This window comes from Sarcophilus harrisii, chromosome 1 (genome assembly GCF_902635505.1).
Source record: "Sarcophilus harrisii chromosome 1, mSarHar1.11, whole genome shotgun sequence".
In the NCBI taxonomy this organism is placed as follows: Eukaryota; Metazoa; Chordata; class Mammalia; order Dasyuromorphia; family Dasyuridae; genus Sarcophilus; species Sarcophilus harrisii.
In genome coordinates this window covers 586,589,991-586,602,592 of record NC_045426.1, presented here as the reverse complement: position 1 = coordinate 586,602,592, position 12,602 = coordinate 586,589,991, and positions in this window count along the sequence as shown.

The following is a 12,602-nucleotide window of genomic DNA, read 5'->3' as shown; positions in this document are numbered from 1 at the left end:
ATAAATGTGGCATTTGGACTATGGCCATTTTGGTTGTTCCACCTAACTAACTTGTCTCCTTCTTTTACCTCCCCCTCCCCCTAACTACTGCAGTGACCTCCTGAGAATGCTACAAGGAAAACATGAACCTTTCTGTCATTGAGTCTCTACTGTCTTTTCCTGGAGCTGAAAATGCATTATGAATGTGCTCTGGGCTGCTGCCATTCTGTCAGTCAGGAAGATTTGGTTTTGTGATGCATTTAAATAGCCTTGGGGCTAATTTGGAACAGAACAAAATAAATTGTGAGATTATTCTCTCTTGATTGACATGGAAAATATCTATTGAGAAATGTACCATATGTACCAGTATTTTAATGAGAGTTTTGATCAATTTTTAAATGTTCTTAAATAAATCTCATTTCACATCAAATCTTGTGAAGCTGGATTTTACACAAAGACTCTGACTTATTTGACTATAGGATGGAATGGGGGGAGAGGGAGGAGATAGGGAGAAGAATCTAATCTGTAGTTAGAGGGGATAAATTGTTAACCTTCAGGATGAGATCCTGATTTTTTTTTCTCAATATACTCAGGCAGAATGAGAATAATAAGGGAAACAAGAAATATGGAAAAGTTTTAGAAACTATTGTGTAGAAATTTACTTAGGAATGTGTGCATAAGCTTAAATGTTCCAGTTCCAGTATACTGAATAGAAGCATCACTTCATTTCCACAAATAGCTGTTAAGTATGGGCTATGTGAAAGTGACTGTGCTAGCCACTAAATTTGAAGAAAAAAAATGGACCCTGCCCTCAAAAAGTTTTGAATCTACTAGGATAGAACAGATAATACTCAGTAAGTAAATGCAAGAGAATTTAATGAAGGAGAATTAACAATTGGAAGGATGAAGAAAACTTCTCATAGGAGGTAGAACCTAAGGAAAAGTCATGAGGAAAGATAAAAATTCTCAGAGTAATATATAAGGGAATCCAGACAGTTTGTACAAATATATGGAGGCTAAAGATGTCATGCCAAATATAGCCCCATTTGTCTGTAATTTAGAATATATACAGGAGAGAAATGTGAGCTTAAATCCCCTATCTTACTCAATATTGAATTGTGGGAACTTCTAATGGTAAGTTATCACTGTTTGCTTCTAGCCTTTCATGCTAACAAACCCAGTAAAGGAAGCAGCATTGAGACAATAAAACATTTAATTATGAGCAAAAATAGTAATTAAAGAAATAAAACACATTCTGAAATGAGTCCAAGATTTGTCCCTTTTCCTCTCACTCCCACCCTCCAGGATACCTTGGGAACTCAGATTCTCCAAGAGTCATCATGTGTTGACAGGATAAACATACAGTCAAAGCAAATATGTATATGGCCTTATCACAAATGATTCCAGCAAAGGATTGAGGCTGTGTCTATGTTTTCCTCCTTACAACCTTTATTTCCTTATGTGGCTCTTGGTCATGCCATCTCCACTGAGGTCCTGATGTTTCTTGCCTCAGGTGTTATCCATAAACACAATTAAATGGCATAATGAAATGGTATCAAACTCAAGTAGAAACAGATCAGTACAGGCTATATATTTACTTAGAAAATCACAAATTAACATTATTTGCATTGTATTGAATTTTTATTTATGTTGTCAAACATTTTTAAGTTACATTTTAATCTGATTCTTGCCCCACTGTTTTATGGTTTAATATTTCCAATATGGAAGATGGAATTCCAGAGCTGGAGTGAAGAAGACCTGGTATCACATTTTACATCAGTCATTTACTAGTTGTGTGATTCTGGGCAGGTCACTTAACCTCTTTTAGAATCAATATCCTTGTCTATAAAATGGGGAATAATAATTAAATGTACTTCACAAGGTAATTGTGAGGACTAAATTATATATATAATTTTATATTTGATATGTAAAATTTATATGTATATATGTTTATATAGTGCTTTGCAATCTTAAAGTATTATATAAATGCTACAGGGGATAAGATAGTCCTGTGTTTTATGAAAATCATTTAGCTATCACTATTATTACTATAGTTTACCCACCAAAATCTAAGTTCTGATTAATCTCACAGATTGGCCATCTGTTTTGTCCAGTCAAAAACTCCAGAGCATTTTTCCAAAAATCAGATAGTCAATAAGCATTTACTATAATTAGGCACCTACTATGTACCAGATACTATACTGGGGTCTAGGGATGCAAAAAGAGGCAAAAGGCCATTCCTATTCTCAAGAAACTCACATTCTGATTGGGGAAAATAACAAGCAAATACATATGTACAGGTAAGCTAAATATAGGATAAATTAGAAATAATTAAGAGGGAGAGAAAAGCTCTAGAATTGAGAAAGTCTTCAGAGAGAAGATGGAAGTTGAGCTGAGATCCAAAAGAAGTCAAGGAATCCAGTAGGCAGAGATGAGGAGGGAAAATATTTCCAATCATGGAGGACAGCCAGAGAAAATGCCTGGAGACTAGAGATGGAATGTCTTGTTTGTGGAACAGCAAAAGAAGCCATGTCACTGAATTGAAGAATATCAGAAGGGGCATAGGATGTAAGAAGAGACAGGAAAGGTAGGAAAGAGGTATATTATAAAGGTCTTTTGAATACCAAACAGAATTTTGCAGTTGATCTTGGAGGTAATAGGGAGCCACTGGAATTTATTTAAGAGACAGATGACATAGTTGGATCTTAATTTTAGGAAAATCACTTTAGTGGCTAAAATAGAGCATGTAGAGTGGAAAGAGATTTAAGGTAGTCAGCTCCACCAGAAGATTTACAATTGTCCATTCATGAGATGACTGAGATTTGCACCAAAGTGGTAACAGTGTCAGAGGAGAAGAGGGGACATATTGTAGAGACTAAATATATGGGGGTGAGATAGTGAAGAGCCAAGAATAACATCTATGTCTACTGGATGAAGGATTGGGAGAAAGGTGGTGGACAGGTTTAGGAGAAAACATAATTATACTTTGGACATGTTGAGTTTAAGACATTTGCTGTGTATCCAGTTCAGGATATCTGAAAAGCAGTTGGAAATGCAAGATTTGAGGTTTGGGAAGGATAAATAGATTTGAAATTATCAGCATAGAGATGGTAATTAAATCCAAGGGAGTTAATGAGATTGCCAAGTGAAATAGTGTGGAGGGGAGAAAAAGAGAGTCTTGGAATAGAACTATGATATCAAATTGCTATTTTCTTGGAAAGTGAAATTTCTTTCTCCAACAGTTTCATCAAGAAGAGGGACAAAAAGAAGCCTTTTTCAGTTGGTGGGAAAATTTCTTCCTAACTCCTTTAAGCACCACCTTTCAGAAAGAGCTTCCTGTTCTTCCTGAAAATTTAAAAAAAAAAAAAAAAAGGTGGATGTGGAGGAGAAAAGAAGAGGAGCTGTAGAAATCCTGGTTTTTGAGCAGCAAAAGCAGGAAGCTTCTATGGTTGGATTCAGATAGTAGATGACCTAAAACACCAAGTTGAGGAGTTTTGTATTTTACCCTATAGACAAAAGGATCCCACTGAAGGCTCTTGAGCAGAAAATTGTCTTTGTCAGACTTGAACCTTAAAGCCTATTTTAGCAACCTTGTTAAGAATAAATTAGAAAGGAGGGAAATGGACAGTTAGGGGACAAGTTAGGAAACTGCTACAATAGTCCAGGAAGAAGTGAAAAGGGCCTGAACTAAGGAAATGATTATGTGAGAAGCTGGCTGACCTGAGAGATATTGTGCAATGTTTTAATGTGGGGGTGGGAGGGTAAAGAAATGGGATAAAGATAAGAAAGATTCAATTTACAAAAATGAGTGATTGGAAGCAATAAAATAGCAATAGAGAAAAGGAAGCTTGGAGGAGGGATCGGTGTAAACAACAGTCAATAAAAATTTATTAAGATCCAGGCATTGTGCTAACTTGGGAAACAAGTAAAAAGAAAGGCAATCTTTGCCTTCAAGGAATTTACAATGTGATTGGGGGAAAGAGGAGGGAGACAATCTGAGGAAGACAATAGAAAAGAAGAAGCTGAAAAGAGGCGAGGGAATGTGTATAGAAAAATATTAAGTTCTGTTTTTTTTACAACTTGATTTTGAGAACCCATTTGGACCCTCAGCTAGTGGAATCTAACAGGCAAACTGTGATATGAGATTAGAAACCAAAGGGGATTAAGGCTGGCACTATAGACTGTGGAATCTTATACCACATTATAATAATTGAACCTATGGGAACTAATGAGATAACAAGGAAGAGAATATAGAGCAAGAAGAGTAGAGAGCTCGGAAGTGTCTTTGAGGGACACTTAGATTTAAGAAGAGAGATTTAGTTAGTTGATGAACTAGGGGAGAGAGAGAGAAAGAAAGAGAGAGAGAGAGCGAGAGAGAGAGAGAGAGAGAGAGAGAGAGAGAGAAAAGAGAACTGAAAGGAATAATAGGAAGAACATGATTTGTAAGAAGGTGCTAGGTGAATGTGTCTATATGTTGAGCTTCTGTGGGACAGCTATTAGCAAAAGTAGAAAACACTCCACCATCCTCATACCAATTATGGTAATTGTCATGGAAGTACTACTTCACTGAGATTTTAGGAAGGAATGGGGAGAAAGGATGAGAGGAATAATGAGTAATTTCTGTTGTCATATGCATTCCTGATGTTATTCAGAGAATGAAGGGTGTTCCCATTAACTTAAAGCTACATTTGTGATCCCATAGGTAGCTCCTTTCTTCATGAACAGGAACATTGAAGTTTCCTTGAAGTTCACTTCCAAATACATTAAAGTGGTACATCATTTTTTAGTCATGGGTACTCAACATTCTCCAATCACAGTAATGTGGAGTAGCCCTGAAGAGCCAGTAGAATCCCCATTAAGACTTAAAGTTCAGAAAAGTAATAGAACATTTACATAGCCCTTCAAAGTTTGCAAATCATATTGCATGTATTATCTAGTTCGAGCCTCACAATAACCCAGGGAGGTAGATACTAGCAGTATTCACATTTTACAGATGAGGAAACTGAGGCTCAGAAGGGTTCATCAGCTTGCATCATCATGCAAGTGGTGTCAGAGGCAGCATTTGAACCCAGGGCTTTCTAACACCACATATAGCATTTTATCTTTTCTCCCATTCTACCATTAAATGATAGTGGACCCAATTTAGAAGTCAGTCATTCTTTCCCCCCTCTTTCCTCCTTAATTCATGGATGATCCTAATCCATTCATTCCCAGATTTTTTCGGTAATTAGAGGAACACATCAATCAATCAGTTCATCAAGAAAAATTTATTAAGTATAATCACCTACCAGGCATTGTGCTAAGAATGGGGATACAAAGAAAGGAACTAAAATGTCCTGGCTCTCAAGGAGCTCACAGTATAAGGGGAGATGTAATATGCAAACAACTATGTACAGAAAAGACATAGGGTAAATTGGAGAAAATGTCAGAGGGAAGGCATTAAGATTAAGAAGGATTTGAAAAGACATATTGTACAAGGTAGATCTTTGCTTGAGACAATTTGAAGGAATCCAGGGATGAGGGGAGAAAATATTCCAGATAATGGGGGACATCCAGTGAAAAAAGATAGAGTCAGTAATGGAATTGTCTTGTTTGAGGAACAGCAAAGAGACCATTGTCTCTGTATCACAGAATGTATTGAATTGTGTAAGGTTTAAGAAGATTGGATGGATTTAAAAAGGAAAGAAAAGAAAAAAAAAAGATTATGATGGACTTCAAAGGCCCCCCCAGAGGATTTTAAATGTATTTGTCAGCTTAGAGGAAATTAGATTGGAACAGAGGGAGACTTCAGTCATGAAGACCATTTAGCAAGCTATTATTGTAGTCCATCAGATGGTGAAGGTTTACATCAGGGTGATGGCAATGTCAAAGAAGAAAAAGAGAAGTGTTCAGAGAGATTTTCAAAATATGACTTTTGAAACAATCACTTGACAAATGATTGAATTTTGAGGGTGAAAGAAAGAGAGAGGATATTGAGAATGAAACTTAGCTGCAAGCCTGGGTGACTGGAATAATGATGGTATCTTTGATAGTAACTGGGAAGTTAATATCCTTCCTAACCCACTCTTAATGTCTGAGTGTAGAAACCAATGTTGCATATGGATTGTTCATTTGAAACAGATCTAGATAAACTCTTGCCTTACTCCTTCTACTATCAGTTAGACGGCATAGATACTAAATCTATAATTTCTTTTCCTTATGGGGCTTCCAAGTAATAACATTCTCTCCTGTCAATGCAGGTTGGAAATCTCCTTAAATTTTATCTTCTTGTAGAGTTGCCTGGGAATACTAAACACTTGGTTGAATTTCTCATCGTCAAATAGTATATGGCATTGTCAGGACTTGAACCTGCCATTTTTCTGGTTCAAAACCTGCTCCTAGGGGCAGCTAGGTGGCACAGTGGATAGAGAAGAAGAAGAAAGAAGAAGAAAAAAGGAAGAAGAAGGACAAGAAAAAGAAAACAGCAAGAACAAAAAGGAGAAGAAGAAGAAAGAAGAAAACCTGTTCCTTATTCCACTATATCACATGGCCTCTTACCAGCAGGAGCTTTTTTAAATAGGTCATCCTGTAGGACTTTGTCTAGAATCCAAGCATTTTCCTTTGAGAAAGATCAGAATTCCCAAGCACTCTTTTATTTTTACCAAGTTGCAAAATATCTGAGAATAAATCACACAGTTTTACTTGTTTTCTGGGAAATTAATAATACATGTTCTGGGTTCCTTTTTCCTTCTATTGCTTTCATTTTTTAAACAATATGCCATAATATAGACATTTCTCAGAGAGCTTGAAGCAGATTTATGTGCATATTAACAGTTTAACATTCTGCAATAAAATCTAATAACAATTAAATAAGATATAGTGATGCAATTTTGTCTTATAATTGGCACATGCTGTCTTAACAAGTTTCAACTTCAATTTTATATTCCTTTTCCTCACACGGAAAATCAAATGATAGATAAAATATTTCCTGAAAAACAAGGCCTTCCATGTTTTCGTCTTTAGTCTATTCTGTGGTCTAAAAGCCAGAGCCTTGGACCCTCTTCCCCCACCCTAGCCCCTTTTTTCAAGTCATAATACTGTTCTCATCTGCTTTTAGCATTAACATTCTTGACTAGTTCATCTTTCCATTATTCATTTATTCCATAAGTAATTATGAAACATTACTGAATTAAGGATAATGCAGGATAAAAGATATAAACTGACCTGGTCCCTGCCCTCAAGGAGTTTACGTTCTATTGAGGCAAAATAAACTGCAGATAAAATACACATAGTAAGTAAAGACAAAGCAATGTGGAGTTATTATTGACTAATAACTGGAGTACCAACAAAAGATCTCAGACTAGAGACAGTGATTGAGCTGAGCCTTGAAGGGAGCTAGACTTTTTAAAGGATGCATGGAGGGATGCATGTCCTCACATACAGAGGACAACTTGTGTGAAGACATGGAAACAAGGGATAAAATTTCACATAAGTAGAAGAGCAATGGGAAACAAAGAGAAAATGAAGGAAAGTAATGTCCTGTAAATGTGGCTTTCCACATCTAAGATGGATGCATATTTGAGAAGGATTTTAAATGCCAAATAGTGGGGAATCTTGGCTCCTTCCCTTCCCTGGTTTAAACTGGAGTAGAGAATGTATGGGTCTTTAGGATATCACCTGGAAATTTGCAGGGATTCCAGGAAATTGTTGACTCATTATTTGCATCTTGGGAGATGGCAAATTTCCTGGCTGCTTCCAAAGGACCTGTAACTTCCAAATGTTGCATAAAATTCTGAGTAGTCCCCTGATCATCATCTTCGAGTGACAGTGACAAGAGGGTAGGATTCTCAGTCATTTAAAAGGAGAGAGAGCTTCCAGTGGGTTTTTCTTGCTTGAAATCTGTAGTATGCTAGATATTATACTCTCTCTAGACTCCCTGTGAAGGAAGTGAGGAAACTGCCTCCCTTGCCCAGTCCTTCATCATCCCACCCCTGTTCCCTCATAGAATGGATTCAATTACTTGAACCTGGACCTGAAGCTGAGCTATCTTTTGTGCTTTGCGTTTTATTTCCATGAGTATAAGGCTGGATATGTCCAAGTTTTGAGGTGTTCTCATGAATTCTAGAGGTCTGAAGTTCCTGGATCTAATGACTGAAGTGCTGGTAGGTAGGGAAGTTTCTGAATTGAACAGTATAACCCTGACAAGTGAATTCACCTAAACCTCACTGGATCGTGTTTATTTGTTTTTACCAGTAGAAATGTTCTCTGAGTTGTTTTGAAAGGGAAAGTCAAGGAAAAATAAATGTAAAATGTCTAATTAGCAGTTCTGCAAACAGCTGTATGTTCTAATGGGGTTTAAGTTTTAACCTCCCAGCAGATTGTATCAGTAATTATAAGTTAAATTACTGAATCCTATTTTAGCAGTTCTGTTAATGCACATTGTTAAGACTTTTATATTCAAACTTTCCTGCTTCATATCTGATTTTTATTGTGCACCGAATATTCTTTACCATCACCCTTTTTTATTTTTAAGGAAATGCTAGAAATGATCTTTGAACTGAACTAAAAGTACAATTGTCCCTGGAACCCATAATGGAGGCTTAGTCATGATGGAGGTTTAGCGAGCCAAACAATGTGAGAATGGGGAACCTAATAAATAACATGCCTGAATACAGAATAGGAAATAGGTGTGGTGCTCCCTTCCTCCAAAATCTACTCCCCTCTTATGGGTCCAGGATCTGTTTCTCCGCATTGCACAATAATAGACTTTAAGTGCCCCATGACACTGACCTATTCTTTAGAGATATTAACGAGTCAATATTGGAAAAGCCCTTCTGGGAATCAAAGCAACCAGTAAATCCAATTCTCAATGTGTGATTATTTTGGAGGTTTGGGGCTCTTTCCCTGGAGACCTTTAGCAACAGAGAGGATGCTAAGTTCTTGCTCCCCATGCAAAGCATGCCTTTGGTTCAGCCTAGCATCAGGACTAAAAACTGAGTTGGATTTTCTTCTCTATACTGTCCTATGATTCTGTATATTCCCTCTTAGCAATTCATTTTTGCTGACTAATCTGGTATTTTCAATTCTTAAGATAGCTTAATGAAGTAAAAATATAGTAGCTGCCATTTAGATAGTGTTTTAAAATTTTCAAACTGCTTCAGAGATATTATATCATTTGATTATATGACTATTTTTTTCCTCCAGATACCTTCCCAAACTCTTTTTTAAAAGACAAAATTCCCAGCCAAAGCTGTGAACTCTAATGATCATTGTTTTTGTTAGTTTCTTTCCAAGAAGTTTTGTCAAAAGATACATATAACAAATATTCAGGCCCTTTACTTACTTCTCCATGAGAAATTTGGGAGACAAATTTTTCTGAGCTTCTTTAAACTGCAAATTAGCTTTTACTTCTGACCTTACATATGTAGCTCAATTAATTTATTTCTCTCTATATATTTAAATGTAATTAAAATTCCTTTGCCTAATGCCTTCCCACTCATCACTAAGGATGTGCTTTTAGAGAGTATAAACCTCACCTCAGTCTGATAGAGCAATTTATATTCTAAAGGGGTGCAGGTAGAAGTAGGGGAGCAGGGGAATCCCACATCTTCTCAATATTACCTATGGCTTCTTAGCTTCATTCCAAACGGACTCTCAGGACATCAAACACATATAATATTCAAATTTAAGTGTAATTATAATTAATTTTTATACTAATAGCTAGTATTTATATACTAGAGAAGGGAACATTTATTAGCATCTATTATCTGCCAGATACTATGCTAAACATTTTATAAATATTATGTTATTTGATCTTTCAACATACCTATTGTATTATTAGTATTATTAGTATCCCCCATTTTACAGATGGAGAAAGTGAGGTAAGAGAGGTTATTAATTGACTTGCTCAGAGGTACACAGCTAGTGTCTGAACCTAATCTTTCCCTGTATTTTCTATTATATCAAGTTGTTCTCCAAAATATAAACAATCACAAATCAATCACTGTTTTATAACATCCATATGACTGTTAAGTCCCATTAATAAAAGTTGACTGTAAAGTATAATGTGTGGGCTAGATCTCTGGAAGTCTTCAGGATCAGCCAAAGTCCTTGGTCTTAGTGAAGAAGTGATGAAGGCAGGATAGCCACCATGAGGCTGGTCAAAAATAGAATGCCTCAGTTCTAGTTCTTCTTAGCTCTTATATACCTTAGTACAATTACATCATTATAGCATATTGAATATGTGTGAACTAGAGAAACATTACATCACCATACTAAGTACTAAGCATTTATGTGAACTAGAGAACCAACATCTCATCAATTCCACTGAGTTAACACCTTGTTTCAAATATACTTTTCCAGAGTTCTGGCCCTCTAAATTAAAGAGAGGAACTTCAGTTCTATATATTTTTTCCTTAGCTCTTCATAAATACAATTGTTTTTGTTGATTTGCCCTCATTTTTCTGACTACCAGCTTATACATTTACTCCTGTTCCATTGATTTAGCAGAGGGCCACAACCTCCAAATTGGACTTCTTTCTCTGGACAGGTAGGAAGTACGGAGAAAGGGAAGATCTGTAAGATTCATATTAATGTTAGAAAATAATACATAGGAATGGTTTCCAAGTACATCTTATACTGTAGAGAAGGGCCTTAAATCATATAAAAATACAATATAGTATTATTTGGAGAAAAGAAACAAAAAAGAGGTGCTCATATGTGTATCTGTTTGTATCTGTACACACATGTATGTACACATACAAACACCCCAAGTTCTCTCTTTTCTTCCTTTCTCTCTCTCTCTCCCCCCTCTCTGTGCTTCTCTCCCTCTCTCTGTCTGTTTCTGTCTTTCTCTCTGTCTCTATCTCTCCTTCTCTCCATCTCCTTGTCTGTCTCTGCCTTTCTCTGTCTCCCTCACTGTTTCTCTGTCTCTCTCTCTTTCTCTCTGTCTCTGTCTCTCTCTATCTCTCTTTTTTACATTATATATATGAGTGTGTTGGGGGGGGAGGGGAGGTATTTTGCTTTTGATCCTAAAAAAAGAAAAGTTTACCCAAGACTACTATTCCTTTTGCATGGCCTTATTTTTTTTAAATCTTCCTATCTCCCTCCCCCCCCCCATTCCCCCACTCTTAAACTTCCTCCCATACTCATCTTCCTTTATCCCTTCTGATTTCTTAAGACCTTAAAAAAAAATGAGGCACAGTCAGTTGCCTCTCTGCAACCAGCCTTTCCAACTTCCCTTTGCTCTTCTTACCTCATCCCCAAATCTGTAACATTTATTTCTTTGCTTCCTGTGGTTTCAGCCAGAACCTCTCTTACGTATTTCATCTTTGACTCTTTTCCTGCTCATAGAATTTTAGAGTTAGACATCCATCTGGGTTTCTTTTTTGACTCTTTCCCTTTCAGATAAGCCTTACTGCTGTATCCCAGTTAGTCACTGTCAACTAGGAATATTCTCCAACTCAAATATCTTGCCTTTGTCGTGGGACAGAAAGACACAGAGATACCTCCTTTTTGGCTCTTTTCAACTTCAGCTTCAAGAAGTTGGCTTCTCTACCATAGCCTTAGTTTAATGTGAGAAATTATTACCTTTCATATCTATAAAGTCCTTTAAGACAATATCAAAGCTGGCTGACAATTTCATTTTTCTTTCAAGGATAGATGACTATTGAACAAAAGAGGAAAAAAGGTATCTCATCCCTGTGTGTAAAAGATAGTAAGGAACTAAAAAGAACTGTGAGAAGAGCTCGGGCCCCATTTGAGAGGCATTCAAAGCCCTGAGATATGTATCTGTGTTGACCTCATGTGGACTGGAGGCTTTGTCTCCTTTTAGGCAAGGATGTACAGTTGCTAGGAGTAGTAAAAATGGGAAGGCTTTGTATCTACATGGAATGCACTTGAACAAATAAAATCAAGTTGCCGGCTCTGAATCTCTGACTATTTTTCTTGAGAGGCTAAAAATATTAGTACCAAGAGTACATGCTTACTGCAGAGGGCACTAGGGATTCAGAATTTCTCCCTGGTCCTATTCAACTAGCTTTCTGAAAAACAAGGAGGGCCAAAAACTCTTTGGCAATGTACCACCCACCCGCTAAGCTGAGCAGCTGAGAATTCTTAAGGTGAGGACAAAATGCCTTAGTTCAGAAATAGGATCAAGTTGGTGGCTGAAACAAATGAGTCCATTTTTTTTTAATAATTAAAGTGCCCAGATAAATGGCTGCCTCTTAAGTGCTTTGTAGATTTTGGAATATTGAAGAAGTAAATCAAGCAAGCTGCCCCTGAGCTGTCACCCATAAAAACCACGCATTTCCTTTTAATGAAAGAGCCAAATGAACAAATCCTTCCTTCTGGAAAATTACTGGGTCAAATGACCTTGTAAGCATTCCTCTTGTCCCTCTCTCCTTCTTCTCTGGGAATTATATCTATTTGTAGAATCATTATAAATTAATAAAAATAAAGATCTGTTAATTTTGCCACTGGTTTCAATGTAGAAACCAGTGATTTATAAAGACTGAAATGGGGCATTGAGTGCAATTTCTTCATTTGGCAGATAAGGAAACTGAGGTTGAAAAAGATGAAAAAATTTGCCTAATGCTATCTGGTTAATAAATTGGAGAGCAAGGATTAAAAGTCAGGCACTTTGA